General features: G+C 42.1%; 1 protein-coding gene across 3 annotated transcripts in view; it reads right to left on the reverse strand.

The window, feature by feature from the left end:
• Positions 1 to 13,288, reverse strand: part of LOC118391015 (calcium/calmodulin-dependent protein kinase kinase 1) — a 163,872-nt gene that overhangs the window by 124,829 nt on the left and 25,755 nt on the right. For 2 of the 3 annotated variants that reach the window (XM_052457752.1, XM_052457751.1), the window contains exon 1: positions 6,533 to 6,792. The exons of the other annotated variant lie outside the window; for it this stretch is intronic. The gene's annotated coding sequence lies outside the window, so the exon portion shown is untranslated. Of the gene's footprint in view, positions 1 to 6,532; positions 6,793 to 13,288 lie in introns of those variants that run through there. 3 annotated transcript variants of the gene reach the window in all.

Raw genomic sequence — 13,288 nt, forward strand, 5'->3', positions numbered from 1 at the left:
CATGCATCGCGCCGACAGAAACAAACATCTTTCTGGTAAGAAGAGTGGCGGGGGCGTATGCCTCATGACTAACGAGACATGGTGTGATGAAAGAAACATACAGGAACTCAAATCCTTCTGTTCACCTGATTTAGAATTCCTCACAATCAAATGTAGACCGCATTATCTACAAAGAGAATTCTCTTCGATTATAATCACAGCCGTATATATCCCCCCCCCAAGCAGACACATCGATGGCTCTGAACAAACTTTATTTCACTCTTTGCAAACTGGAAACCATTTATCCGGAGGCTGCATTCATTGTAGCTGGGGATTTTAACAAAGCTAATCTGAAAACAAGACTCCCTAAATTTTATCAGCATATCGATTGCGCAACCAGGGGTGGTAAAACCTTGGATCATTGTTACTCTAACTTCCGCGACGCATATAAGGCCCTGCCCCGCCCCCCTTTCGGAAAAGCTGACCACGACTCCATTTTGTTGATCCCTGCCTACAGACAGAAACTTAAACAAGAGGTTCCCACGCTGAGGTCTGTCCAACGCTGGTCCGACCAAGCTGACTCCACACTCCAAGACTGCTTCCATCACGTGGACTGGGACATGTTTCGTATTGCGTCAGATAACAATATTGACGAATACGCTGATTTGGTGTGCGAGTTCATTAGAACGTGCGTTGAAGATGTCGTTCCCATAGCAACGATAAAAACATTCCCTAACCAGAAACCGTGGATTGATGGCAGCATTCGAGTGAAACTGAAAGCGCGAACCACTGCTTTTAATCAGGGCAAGGTGTCTGGTAACATGACAGAATACAAACAGTGCAGCTATTCCCTCCGCAAGGCTATCAAACAAGCTAAGCGTCAGTACAGAGACAAAGTAGAATCTCAATTCAACGGCTCAGACACAAGAGGCATGTGGCAGGGTCTACAGTCAATCACGGACTACAAGAAGAAACCCAGTCCAGTCACGGACCAGGATGTCTTGCTCCCAGGCAGACTAAATAACTTTTTTGCCCGCTTTTAGGACAATACAGTGCCACTGACACGGCCTGCAACGAAAACATGCGGTCTCTCCTTCACTGCAGCCGAGGTGAGTAAGACATGTTAACCCTCGCAAGGCTGCAGGCCCAGACGGCATCCCCAGCCGCGCCCTCAGAGCATGCGCAGACCAGCTGGCCGGTGTGTTTACGGACATATTCAATCAATCCCTATACCAGTCTGCTGTTCCCACATGCTTCAAGAGGGCCACCAATGTTCCTGTTCCCAAGAAAGCTAAGGTAACTGAGCTAAACGACTACCGCCCCGTAGCACTCACTTCCGTCATCATGAAGTGCTTTGAGAGACATCCTAGACCCACTCCAATTTGCTTACCACCCACATAGGTCCACAGACGTTGCAATCTCAACCACACTGCACACTGCCCTAACCCATCTGGACAAGAGGAATACCTATGTGAGAATGCTGTTCATCGACTACAGCTCGGCATTCAACACCATAGTACCCTCCAAGCTCGTCATCAAGCTCGAGACCCTGGGTCTCGACCCCGCCTTGTGCAACTGGGTACTGGACTTCCTGACGGGCCGCCCCCAGGTGGTGAGGGTAGGCAACAACATCTCCCCGCTGATCCTCAACACGGGGGCCCCACAAGGGTGCGTTCTGAGCCCTCTCCTGTACTCCCTGTTCACCCACGACTGCGTGGCCACGCACGCCTCCAACTCAATCATCAAGTTTGCGGACGACACAACAGTGGTAGGCTTGATTACCAACAACGACGAGACGGCCTACAGGGAGGAGGTGAGGGCCCTCGGAGTGTGGTGTCAGGAAAATAACCTCACACTCAACGTCAACAAAACTAAGGAGATGATTGTGGACTTCAGGAAACAGCAGAGGGAACACCCCCCTATCCACATCGATGGAACAGTAGTGGAGAGGGTAGCAAGTTTTAAGTTCCTCGGCATACACATCACAGACAAACTGAATTGGTCCACTCACACTGACAGCGTCGTGAAGAAGGCGCAGCAGCGCCTCTTCAACCTCAGGAGGCTGAGGAAATGTGGCTTGTCACCAAAAGCACTCACAAACTTCTACAGATGCACAATCGAGAGCATCCTGGCGGGCTGTATCACCGCCTGGTACGGCAACTGCTCCGCCCTCAACCGTAAGGCTCTCCAGAGGGTAGTGAGGTCTGCACAACGCATCACCGGGGGCAAACTACCTGCCCTCCAGGACACCTACACCACCCGATGTTACAGGAAAGCCATAAAGATCATCAAGGACATCAACCACCCGAGCCACTGCCTGTTCACCCCGCTATCATCCAGAACGCAAGGTCAGTACAGGTGCATCAAAGCTGGGACCGAGAGACTGAAAAAAAAGCTTCTATCTCAAGGCCATCAGACTGTTAAACAGCCACCACTAACATTGAGTGGCCGCTGCCAACACACTGACACTGACTCAACTCCAGCCACTTTAATAATGGGAATTGATGGGAATGATGTAAATATATCACTAGCCACTTTAAACAATGCTACCTTATATAATGTTACTTACCCTACATTATTCATCTCATATGCATATGTATATACTGTACTCTATATCATCGACTGCATCCTTATGTAATACATGTATCACTAGCCACTTTAACTATGCCACTTTGTTTACTTTGTCTACATACTCATCTCATATGTATATACTGTACTCGATACCATCTACTGTATGCTGCCCCGTACCATCACTCATTCATATATCCTTATGTACATATTCTTTATCCCCTTACACTGTGTATAAGACAGTAGTTTTGGAATTGTTAGTTAGATTACTTGTTGGTTATTACTGCATTGTCGGAACTAGAAGCACAAGCATTTCGCTACACTCGCATTAACATCTGCTAACCATGTGTATGTGACAAATAAAATTTGATTTGATTTGATTTACTGTAGCTAATTAGCACAGGTAGTCCACTGCTTTCTGTAAACAAGCGTGTAATGTGGAAATATGGCCTTGTGGAAACCCTAAACCTATAAAGTTGTGTAGTAATTATGTTAGTATTATTATAATTTCTTGCTGATATGAAATATACTTTCCTTATGTTTCCAAAACCGTGTCGCAAGCCATGCGTTTTAATGTTTAGAGCAGGGGTGTCAAACTAATTTTGCCCTGAGGTCCACATTCTGGAGGTCTGGATGGACGCACTGAAAATTGGTTATATTTCCATTCTGTCAAAATTTCCTACAAAAGTATTTATTTTCAATTCTCCCTGACTGTCTAGCTTTCATTTTGGTGATTATTAGCGAGCTGGACACAGTCAATAAACTATATGAATGTAGGTCCTACACCCCTAGTTTAGAGCAAGCATCAGAGCGCTTAACAAAACCCCCAGCCAGAAGATACGATCATCAATAAGCGCTAAGGTAGTTAGCGTATATGAATGGGCTAGGACAGACATGGGCAAACTACGGCCCGCGGGCCACATACGGCCCGTTAGGATTTTTAATCCGGCTCGCCGAACTTGTCCAAATTATAGTAAAAACCTCCTTTTTCCCCTTTCCCTGCAATGCCCACATTTCCCCAATAGATGGCGCACTCAAAACACATTGACCGTTGTTGAAGTGGCGCGTATTTCTCTTTATTTCACTTTAATTTTCACTTCGTTTCACGTCACCACTAAGCCCTTCTGTGAAAATGAGCGGACCAAAGAGAAGGAAAGTGGACAGCGAATGCCGAGTGTTTAATAAGGAGTGGACAACAAAATACTTCTTCACTGAAGTCCGATCAACGGCTGTATGTCTGATATGCCAAGAAGCTGTTGCGGTTTTCAAAGAGTACAATATCAGCCGTCACTTTGCCACGAAGCATGCAAACTATGCTAGCAAGCAGTCAACACAAGAACGGGCGGCTACTGCTCAGAGGTTGGCAGCTAATTTACAGTCATCAGAACTTTTTCACCGACAAACACTGTTCCCACTGAAATGGTGAGTTTTTCTGCTGTGTTATGAAAAAATGCATATGGAAAGTTTGGAAGTGCGTCTTTTAATTAAGAGCAATGCGCATTTACGCACAGCAGCGGTACAGTAGCTTAATTAACACGCCGCACATCGCTCTTAATTTAAATTTAAATTTTCAGCTGCAGGTAGGATATTTAATACAGCCTATGTCTGTGTGCTTGGCAACGATACACGTGTACTGTTTGCGCGTGAAGGCGAGGGCGTCCGTGGCGAGTTTGTAGAGCGCGCGGTCAGGACAATCCATCCATGATTTTGCGGAGTTTAACACAAGTAGATATTATTGAGCTTGAGTATTTCGTTGTGTAATAATATGTTTTGAATGTTGAAAGTGATTCCATTTTTCAATAAATGTTGATTTCTTTAACTTTGCACCTTCGATTGAAACTTATTAAAAACAGACGCAATCTTGATAAATCACAGTGCGTATGTTATTTTAATCTATTTACATTTCCTCCTCCCAGTATCTGCGAAATAGTATGTAAATGCCATATCTTGCATATTCCTTGAGACAAATTTATTAACTGATAAGGGCTATTTTTCACATTTGAAAGACAGTTAATAAATTGGGTTGTAGTGTTCTTACTGTGCTATGAGGTTTGCACACACTACATTTAATGCTTTAGTATATCCGGCCCAAACACTCCCTCCAAATGCTCCTGGCCCGGCCCCTCTGTCAAATTTTAGAACCCATTGTGGCCCGCGAGTCAAAAAGTTTGCCCACCTCTGGGCTAGGACATTGACAGAAAATGCATAGGAAGGACACATGATTCCTTTTTTGGGGTGGGGCTTGCCTGTTTTGCATGTTATTTTGGCATTAATACATGTCACGTATCAGTTTGCAAACAATGTAAAAATATATATATCAATATATCACCAAGTTAATAAAGCCACACGTAAGCATGGTTTCCTATTTGTTTTATTGAGTAAGGCAGATCCAAAATGCAGGTGTTTCAGCCTAGCTCAAGACTTTCTGTGGTGGTGGGGCAAGCCAGCAGAAAAATGTTGTGCCGTGATTGGCTCAGTGTTCTGTCACTCATGGGGACACTACGTCACTGCCAAGTCTAAGGGCAGAGCAAATCAATTCTAGCCCCTTGGGTGCTGCCATAGAGTTACATTAGAAGTCCCATCTAAGAAGGCGTTTTGAACGGTCATCCAACTACGAATTGTAAATCCAGGCTGTTTTCTAGCTACGACCTAAAGATCAATGACGTCATCATGATTGGATCATGGTTTTTTTCTGAGTTCCCAGTTGTTTTGAAAGCACAATAAATCCAGAGAATGTCAGACTTTGATGACAATTTGCCCACAAAAGGACCGCCGCGCCACCTTCCTGTCAAGTGAGCACAGCACAACAAGGTGACTCCAAAAATGTATTGTATGATGCTGCATAAATTATGTAATATGCCAGGGAGTTATGTATACTGTAGCTAAGAAAGTAATACTGTATGTTATGTAGTAAGATGTTAGTAGCCCATTTACCTCACCCTAATAATTTGGTCTATTTACCCCTCTTAATTGCACCTACTGTTCTGACATGGTGCACATGTAGCCTATAACCTGTTTTAGAGAAATGTAATCATTGAATATTGTAAGAGTTCTCATTGTTTGCTTATATGCCCCTTTTATTTATCCTGCAGTTCTGACTTGGTGTACAGGGAGAACACTGTAAGAACGGACCATGTTCTGAATTCTGTGGCTGTACATTTGAAAAGTGATAAACACATATTATATTGCCTCTTATCCGCTTGTCGTCCCCTTATGCCATAGCTTGTACACCTCAATTGTCATTAGAAACCACATTTGTTTAAGCAAGTCAGCCACATCAGCTATGTTTTCTTTAAAGGCTATGATGCTAAATTAATTGTTTTGCTGCCAAACAATGCTCCGCTGATAGTCAGGTGTTGGGACTGCTGTTGGGACAGCTTTACGTAGGCCGTCTGTGGGTACCGTTTGTCACCTTATAGTGCAATTCATGTATTGTTTAGTGTTGTGTAGTGGCTTTGCTGGCATGCTTCCCACTTATTTTTTGTTGTTGCCCCACCAAGATTTACATGCTAAAATCGCCACCGGGAAGGACAGTATGCTGCTTTAGCATTCAGAACATTTTATTTTACCTTGATGTGCCAAAATTGTGAGTGCACAAATGGCTTTATCTATCGCAATAATCGTAGCTCGTAACATACACATCAATTGAATGTCAAGGCGCTACTACGTTGTAATAAATTGTTACAAATTGTCATTGTAACATGACGTTCGTCCGCATGTAAACTTGTCTTGACATTTCAGACAGAGGGAGAATAAAAGTGTGAAGAACAGACTACAGTATAGGCAACATGTACAGTGCATACGAACATTGGTATACAGTAGGTAGCCTAATGCATGAATCCAGGTTCTTTTGTTCCAAATGCTGCAATAGCCTACACAATTGACCATACCCTAAGCCCGTACAAGAGTAGGAAAGCTATGACAGGCATATGACATTGTGGGGTAAACAAATGTGTCCAATGGTATTTCAAAAAGTTTCACTCACCGAAACAATCACCAGAATAAGCAGTACGCCTGGACCAATATGTTTTGGAGAGCCCTCGAGCACAAGATTGATGTCCCAGCTGGAACCGTCGGTATTGTGACAGTGACACAGCGTTCAATCACTAATATAAAAGCCAAATAGCATTGGCTACAACTGAAAATGACTTTGTGTCGGACAACCGCTTTTATAAATCCAACATGAAACACGCCCGTATCATTCCACACACACGCCTTGTCCCCTATATTGTGCGCTGAAATTTGTCCCATCGTTCACACCCAATGATCTATATATACACCAGTTGAATCTCAGGGGGCGCGGTTTTGAAGCCACCGCGCCCACATCTTGGCACTCCCACACCTTGCAAAGAAATGCATTTATTCAAGTATATATTTTTTTGCCACGATTATTCTATTGTAGATACCATAATTCATACGTTTGAATTGCATTAAGTGAGATAAACATACAACAATGTATGCAAACGTTTTCCTTAAAGTATACTTTTTAGAAAGTTAATGTTACTGTCCACACTACAACAACAAAATACTTAAATACATGTAATTTTGTCCTTGAAAAATGTTTTATTGAAATACTGTAGAATTCCATTAATTCCAATAGAGGACTGCTTCTGCTGGGGAGTTTCAATATGGCCGATTGGTGCATCTCACTGTCCAATGCATAGCATTAGATATCCAGGGTTTATGTACATTGTTGTTCACACACTCTCTTCCGCAATTAACCTAACACAACAAGCGTAAAATAAACGCCTGAAACTACACTGAACAAGAATATAAAAGCAACATGTAAAGTGCTGGTCCCATGTTTCATGAGCTGAAATACAATATTTTTCATATGCACATAAACTGGTTATTTCTCTCAAATGTTGTGCACAAATTTGTTTATGTCCCTGGTAGTGAGCATGTTATCCTTTGTCACGATAATCCATCCACGTGAAAGGTGTGGCATATTAAGAAACAGGTGCACCTTGTGCTGGGGACAATAAAAGGCAACTCTAAAATGTGCAGTTGTGTTACACAACACAATGCCACAGATGTCTCAAGTTTTGATGGAACATGCTATTGGCATGCTGACTGCAGGAATGTCCACCAGAGCTGTTGCCAGAGAATTGAATGTTCATTTCTCTGTCATAAACTGCCTCCAACGTCGTTTTAGAGAATTTGGCAGTGCATCCAACCAGCCTCACAACTGCAGCCCAGGACCTCCACATCAGGGAGGAGTGATTGGCTGGACTGGCTCCCGAGTCCGTCGACCTACATGTATGATCTCCCAAGCTGCGCCCCTTCCCAGTCATGTGAACTCCATATGTTCAATTGACTGATTTCCTAATATGAACTATAATTCAATTAAATCTTTCAAATTGTTGCATGATGCGTTCATGTTTTCGTTCAGCATATATCCCCTACATACTGGTCTCACTGAGTAGAAAAAAACGGTTATCTTCGGCACTGTTCAACCAATCCCTTAAATGTGGATTGGTTGACCGGTTAACAAGGGACACTTTTCACGCCACTTCAATACGAAGTGATTTTCCTAGCAGATGAGGAGAGCATTTTCGCTAACTATTTTCCTTAACCCCCGTCTCCAAACCTGCTACGTTAATTATCCTAACCTGCTGCATAAATGATCCTAGCCAGTCAGAGCTGCCAACTCTCACGTATTGGCCGTGTGAGACACGCATTTGAAGCTTTCACGTTCGGCACGTCTCATATATAACGCATTGGAAAGTACTGCTTTTATCTTTCGAATAGTTCCATTGTAGTCAGTGCGTGAACCTTTCAACTGTGCTCCAAATCGTTTTGAAATCGGAGCATCTGAGCGTGCAATTTAACATCACGAGCGGAACCTCTAGCATTGTCCTGTCATGCCAGAACAATGTGAACCGTACATTTAAGCATATGATTAGTCTAGTTATGTAAGGGATCAAGGGAATTGGGTGAATGTTTTAAAGAAACGCACCTCAAGATTAGATTGGAGCTGAATTGAGAGATAGAACGTTCTCCTCTAAATTGATTAAACTGTAAAAAGAGCCGCACGGTAGAGTTGTTTTATGGATAACGTTTCTCCCGTCCCTGTTATTGCAGAATGCAGCCTTTTGACAGTACGCACTAAAGTCGATTTAATCCACATTTGCCTTAGTCCTCTCGTTTGGTGATTAGCATTTAGTCTGTAACGGTATGTTTTAGCGGGAAAATTGGTAGGGCTACCTTATTTGTAACTATGTTAATTATTTTGTCAAACAGATTGTGAACAGAAAAGTGTCATTGTGATTCTAGAGAGGGGGACAATTAATAAAATAATAATTTGGTTAGGGTGTAGGGGCAGATTTTGTCATTTTATTTTACATACCTACTTTAGTCTAATCAGTGGAACAATTATCATTCTTAAAATTTGGCTAAAATATAGGGTAATTACTATGCTTGTCAGGAAGAACATTATTGTTATTCCCCACACTTATTTTATTATTCCACTTCATCCCAATATTTCCAGTGTAATCACATATTTGAAATAGGTATGCCTACTTGTGTCTTTGAAAATGTATTATATGCATTATTGCAGCCATTCATGGACAGTAAGTCATACAAATAAGCATTGGATATCAAATACTCCAGGAATCAAATATATTTTTGGACATTTAAGTATTGTGCACATACTGGGCAGAGATGATAGGGGGACTCACAACTCATACACACATTATATTTAGTCTATTTGTCTATTTCTTGAAGGTTGGGTGATTTTGAGAAATGACTGGAAACATAGATCTAGTGCAGCCAACCCTCCTGGAAAGCAAGCAGGATTTCCTTCCATCCCTATTTTAAGGAGAGAATTCTCCCAAATTACAAAATACAAGCTGTTTGTATCCTTACCTTGAAAGCAGTCTATGGACAAGGATATTGCAATCTATAATTTGGTTACCCACTACCATCAACCATTCATATAAAATGTTCCTGTGCAGCACCTTGGTGTAGTGGTAACACTCCCTGGCACGTGTTGCTTACAACTTTCCACCTGAGAACAGGGATCAATCCCTGCTTCCAACCTTGCCACTGTTTCTAGCATTTGCTTGTCTCCCTATCTCATGTCATTGCTGTCTGAATAAAGTATCAAACCATAATTTAAAAAAAATATATATATATATACTAGCATACTTTCAATTTCAAAGTCAAAGTTGTTAAATTTTGAGTGTTCATTTAATGTTCAGAGCATCCTGAATACACCTGACCTGTGGTTTTAATTTTTGTAAATGTTACCCTGGTCATAGGCAGATTTATATCTCCCTCTCTAACTTTAAGCATCAGCTGTCAGAGCAGCATGCCGATCACTGTATCTGTAGACAGCCAATCTGTAAATAGCACACCCAACTACCTCATCCCCATATTGTTATTTATCTTCTTGCTCTTTTGCACCCCAGTATCTCTACTTGCACATCATCCTCTCCACATCTATCACTCCAGTGTCAATGCTAAATTGTAATTATTTTGCCTCTATGGCGTACTTATTACCTTACCTCCCTACTCTTCTACATTTGCACACAATGTACATAGATGTTTCTATTGTGTTATTGACTGTACGTTTGTTTATGTATAACTCAGTGTTGTTAATTTTGTACACTGCTTTGCTTCATCTTGGCCAGGTCGTAGTTGTAAATGAGAACTTGTTCCCAACTGGCCTACCTGGTTAAATAAAGGTGAAATAAAAATAAAATAAATGGCAGTGGCAGCATCATGCTGTGGGGATGTTTTTCAGTGGCAGGGACTGGGAGACTAGTCAGAATCGAGGGAAAGATGATCGGAGCAAAGTACAGAGAGATCCTTGATGAAAACCTGCTCCAGAGTGGTCAGGACCTCAGACTGGGGCGAAGGTTCACCTTCCAACAGGGCAACGACCCTAAGCACACAGTCAAGACAACGCATGGGTGGCTTCAGGACAAGTCTCTGAATGTCCTTGAGTGGCCCTGCCAGAGCCCGAACTTGAACCCCATCGAACATCTCTGGAGAGACCTGAAAGTAGTTGTGCAGCAACGCTCCCCATCCAACCTGACAGATCTTGAGAGGATCTGCAGAGAAGAATGTGTGCCAACCTTGTAGCGTGAACATTTCTAAAATCCAGTTTTTGCCATTATGGGGTATTGTGTGTATATTGATGAGGGGGAAAAAACAATTTAATCATTTTTAGAATAAGGCTGTAACATAAAATGTGTAAAAAGTCAAGGGGTCTGAATACTTTCAGAATGCCCTGTATAAAACAAGGAAAGGAAGGAAAGGAACATACAGTGTAAGTACAAACATGTTTTCTAAACCACAACCCAACATTTGAACATTTACTGTAAGTTGTCACGTGTGATAGCAGCATCCTGGAATGAAACTCAAGCAGCTGATGTGAGGAAGTAGACCTGTACAGCAACCCTGTCTGCCTACATGATTCTTGGGTCTAGGAAGTTTGTGTCCACTTGTACCACCTGTCTCCATTCTCCTGGACAGAGGTCCCCAGTGGGTGTGGCGTGGGTTTACCGTGTTGATGACTCTGTGTTGTTAGTCTCTGTAGTGCAAAGATAGTTGTGGAGGACCACACAGCCCTTCACAATCCTCTCAGCTTTTCTGGGGCAAATTCAAAAAGGCACGTCCCAGGATCCTCCATCTTACAGCAAGGATCCCAAAGCAGTTCCTGGAAATTATTCTGGCTCTTGAGTAGCCGTAGTTCTTGGAAACATCAAGACTAGAAGAACATTTTAATAAAAACAAGTGTATCTATTAGTATTGAACAGGAACACGAAGGCTATCAAATGTGTTTTGCAACAGCTGTGTAGCCTATGCTTTGGACATGTCCCCCATCCAGAACGCCAGATCACTTTTATGTGAGGCGTACAATCACATTGTCTGTATTGGTATAATTTTCACATTAAGGGCTTCATTTTAACAAACCTAATACAGTGTCAAGAAAAAGTATGTGAACCCTTTGGAATAAATTGGTCATAAAATGTGATCTGATCTTTGTCTAAGTCACAACAGTAGACAAACACAGTCTGCTTAAACTAATAACACACAAACAATTACATGTTTTCATGTCTTTATTGAACACACCATGTTAAATTTCACAGTGCAGGGTGGAAAAAGTCTGAACCTTTGGATTTAATAACTGGTTGACCCTCGTTTGGCAGCAATAACCTCAACCAAATGTTTTCTGTAGTTGTGGATCAGACCTTCACAATGGTCAGGAGGAGTTCTGGACATTCCTTTTTACAAAACTGTTTCAGTTCAGCAATGCTCTTGGGATGTCTGGTGTGAACTGCTCTCGAGGTCATGCCACAGCATCTCAATCGGGTTGAGGCCAGGACTTTGACTGTGCCACTCCAGAAGGCATATTTTCTTCTGTTGAATCCATTCTGTTGTGGATTTATTTCAGTGTTTTGGGTTGTTGTCCTGCTGCGTCACCCAACTTCTGTTGAACTTCAATTGATGGACAGATTACCTAACATTCTCCTGCAAAAAGGCTTGATAAACCTAAGAATTCATTTTCCCGCCGATGATAGTAAGCTGTCCAGGCCCTGAGGCAGCAAAGCAGCCCCAAACCATGATGCTCCCGCCACCATACTTTACAGTTGGGATGAGGATTTAATTTTGGTGTGCGTTGCCTTTTTTTTCTCCACACATAGTGTTGTGTGCTCCTTCCAAACAACTCAACATTAGTTTCATCTGTCCACAGAATATTTTGACAGTATTGCTGTGGAACATCCAGGTGCACTTTTGCAAACTTCAGACGTGCAGCAATGTTGTTTTGGGATAGTGGTGTCCTCCCATGAACACCATTCTTGTTTCATGTTTTACGTATCGTAGACTCGTCAATAGAGATGTTAACATGTTCCAGAGATTTCTGTAAGTCTTTAGCTGACACTAGGATTCTTCTTAATCTCAATGAGCATTCTGCACTGTGCTCTTGCAGTCATCTTTGCAGGACGGCCACTGGACGGAGAGTAGCAACAGTGCTGAACTTTCTCCATTTATAGACTATTTATCTTACTGTGGACTGATGATCAAGGCTTTTAGAGATACTTTTGTAACCCTTTTGTAAGTCAACAATTCTTAGTAACCCATTTTTTTTTAAACAAATCCAAATATATTTTATATCTGAGATTCTTGAAACCCTTTGCCTTGATGACAGCTTTGCACATTCTTGGAATTCTCTCAACCAGCTTCATGAGGTAGTCACCTGGAATGCATTTCATTTAACAGGTGTGCCTTGTTAAAAGTTAATTTGTGGAATTTCTTTCCTTAATGCATTTGAGCCAATCAGTTATGTTATGACAAGGTAGGGGTGGTATACAGAAGATAGCTCTATTTTGTAAAAGAACAAGTCTAAATGATGGCAAGAAGAGCTCAAATAAGCAAAGAGAAACAACAGTCTATCATTACTTTAAGACATGAAGATCAGTCAACACGGAACATTTCAAGAACTTTTAAAGTTTCTTCAAGTGCAATCTCAAAAACCATCAAGCGCTAATAGAAATTGGCACTCGTGAGGACTGACACAGGAATGGAAGACCCAGAGTTACCTCTGTTGCAGAGGATACGTTCATTAGAGTTACCAGCCTCAGAAAATGCAGCCCAAATAAATGCTTCACAGAGTTCCAGTAACACACATCTCAGCATCAACTGTTCAGAGGAGACTGTGTGAATCAAGCCTTCATGGTCAAATTGCTGCAAAGAAACCACTACTAAAGGACACCAATAAGAAGAAGAGACT

The sequence above is a fragment of the Oncorhynchus keta genome, chromosome 12, assembly GCF_023373465.1.
Source record: "Oncorhynchus keta strain PuntledgeMale-10-30-2019 chromosome 12, Oket_V2, whole genome shotgun sequence".
Taxonomy (NCBI): Eukaryota; Metazoa; Chordata; class Actinopteri; order Salmoniformes; family Salmonidae; genus Oncorhynchus; species Oncorhynchus keta.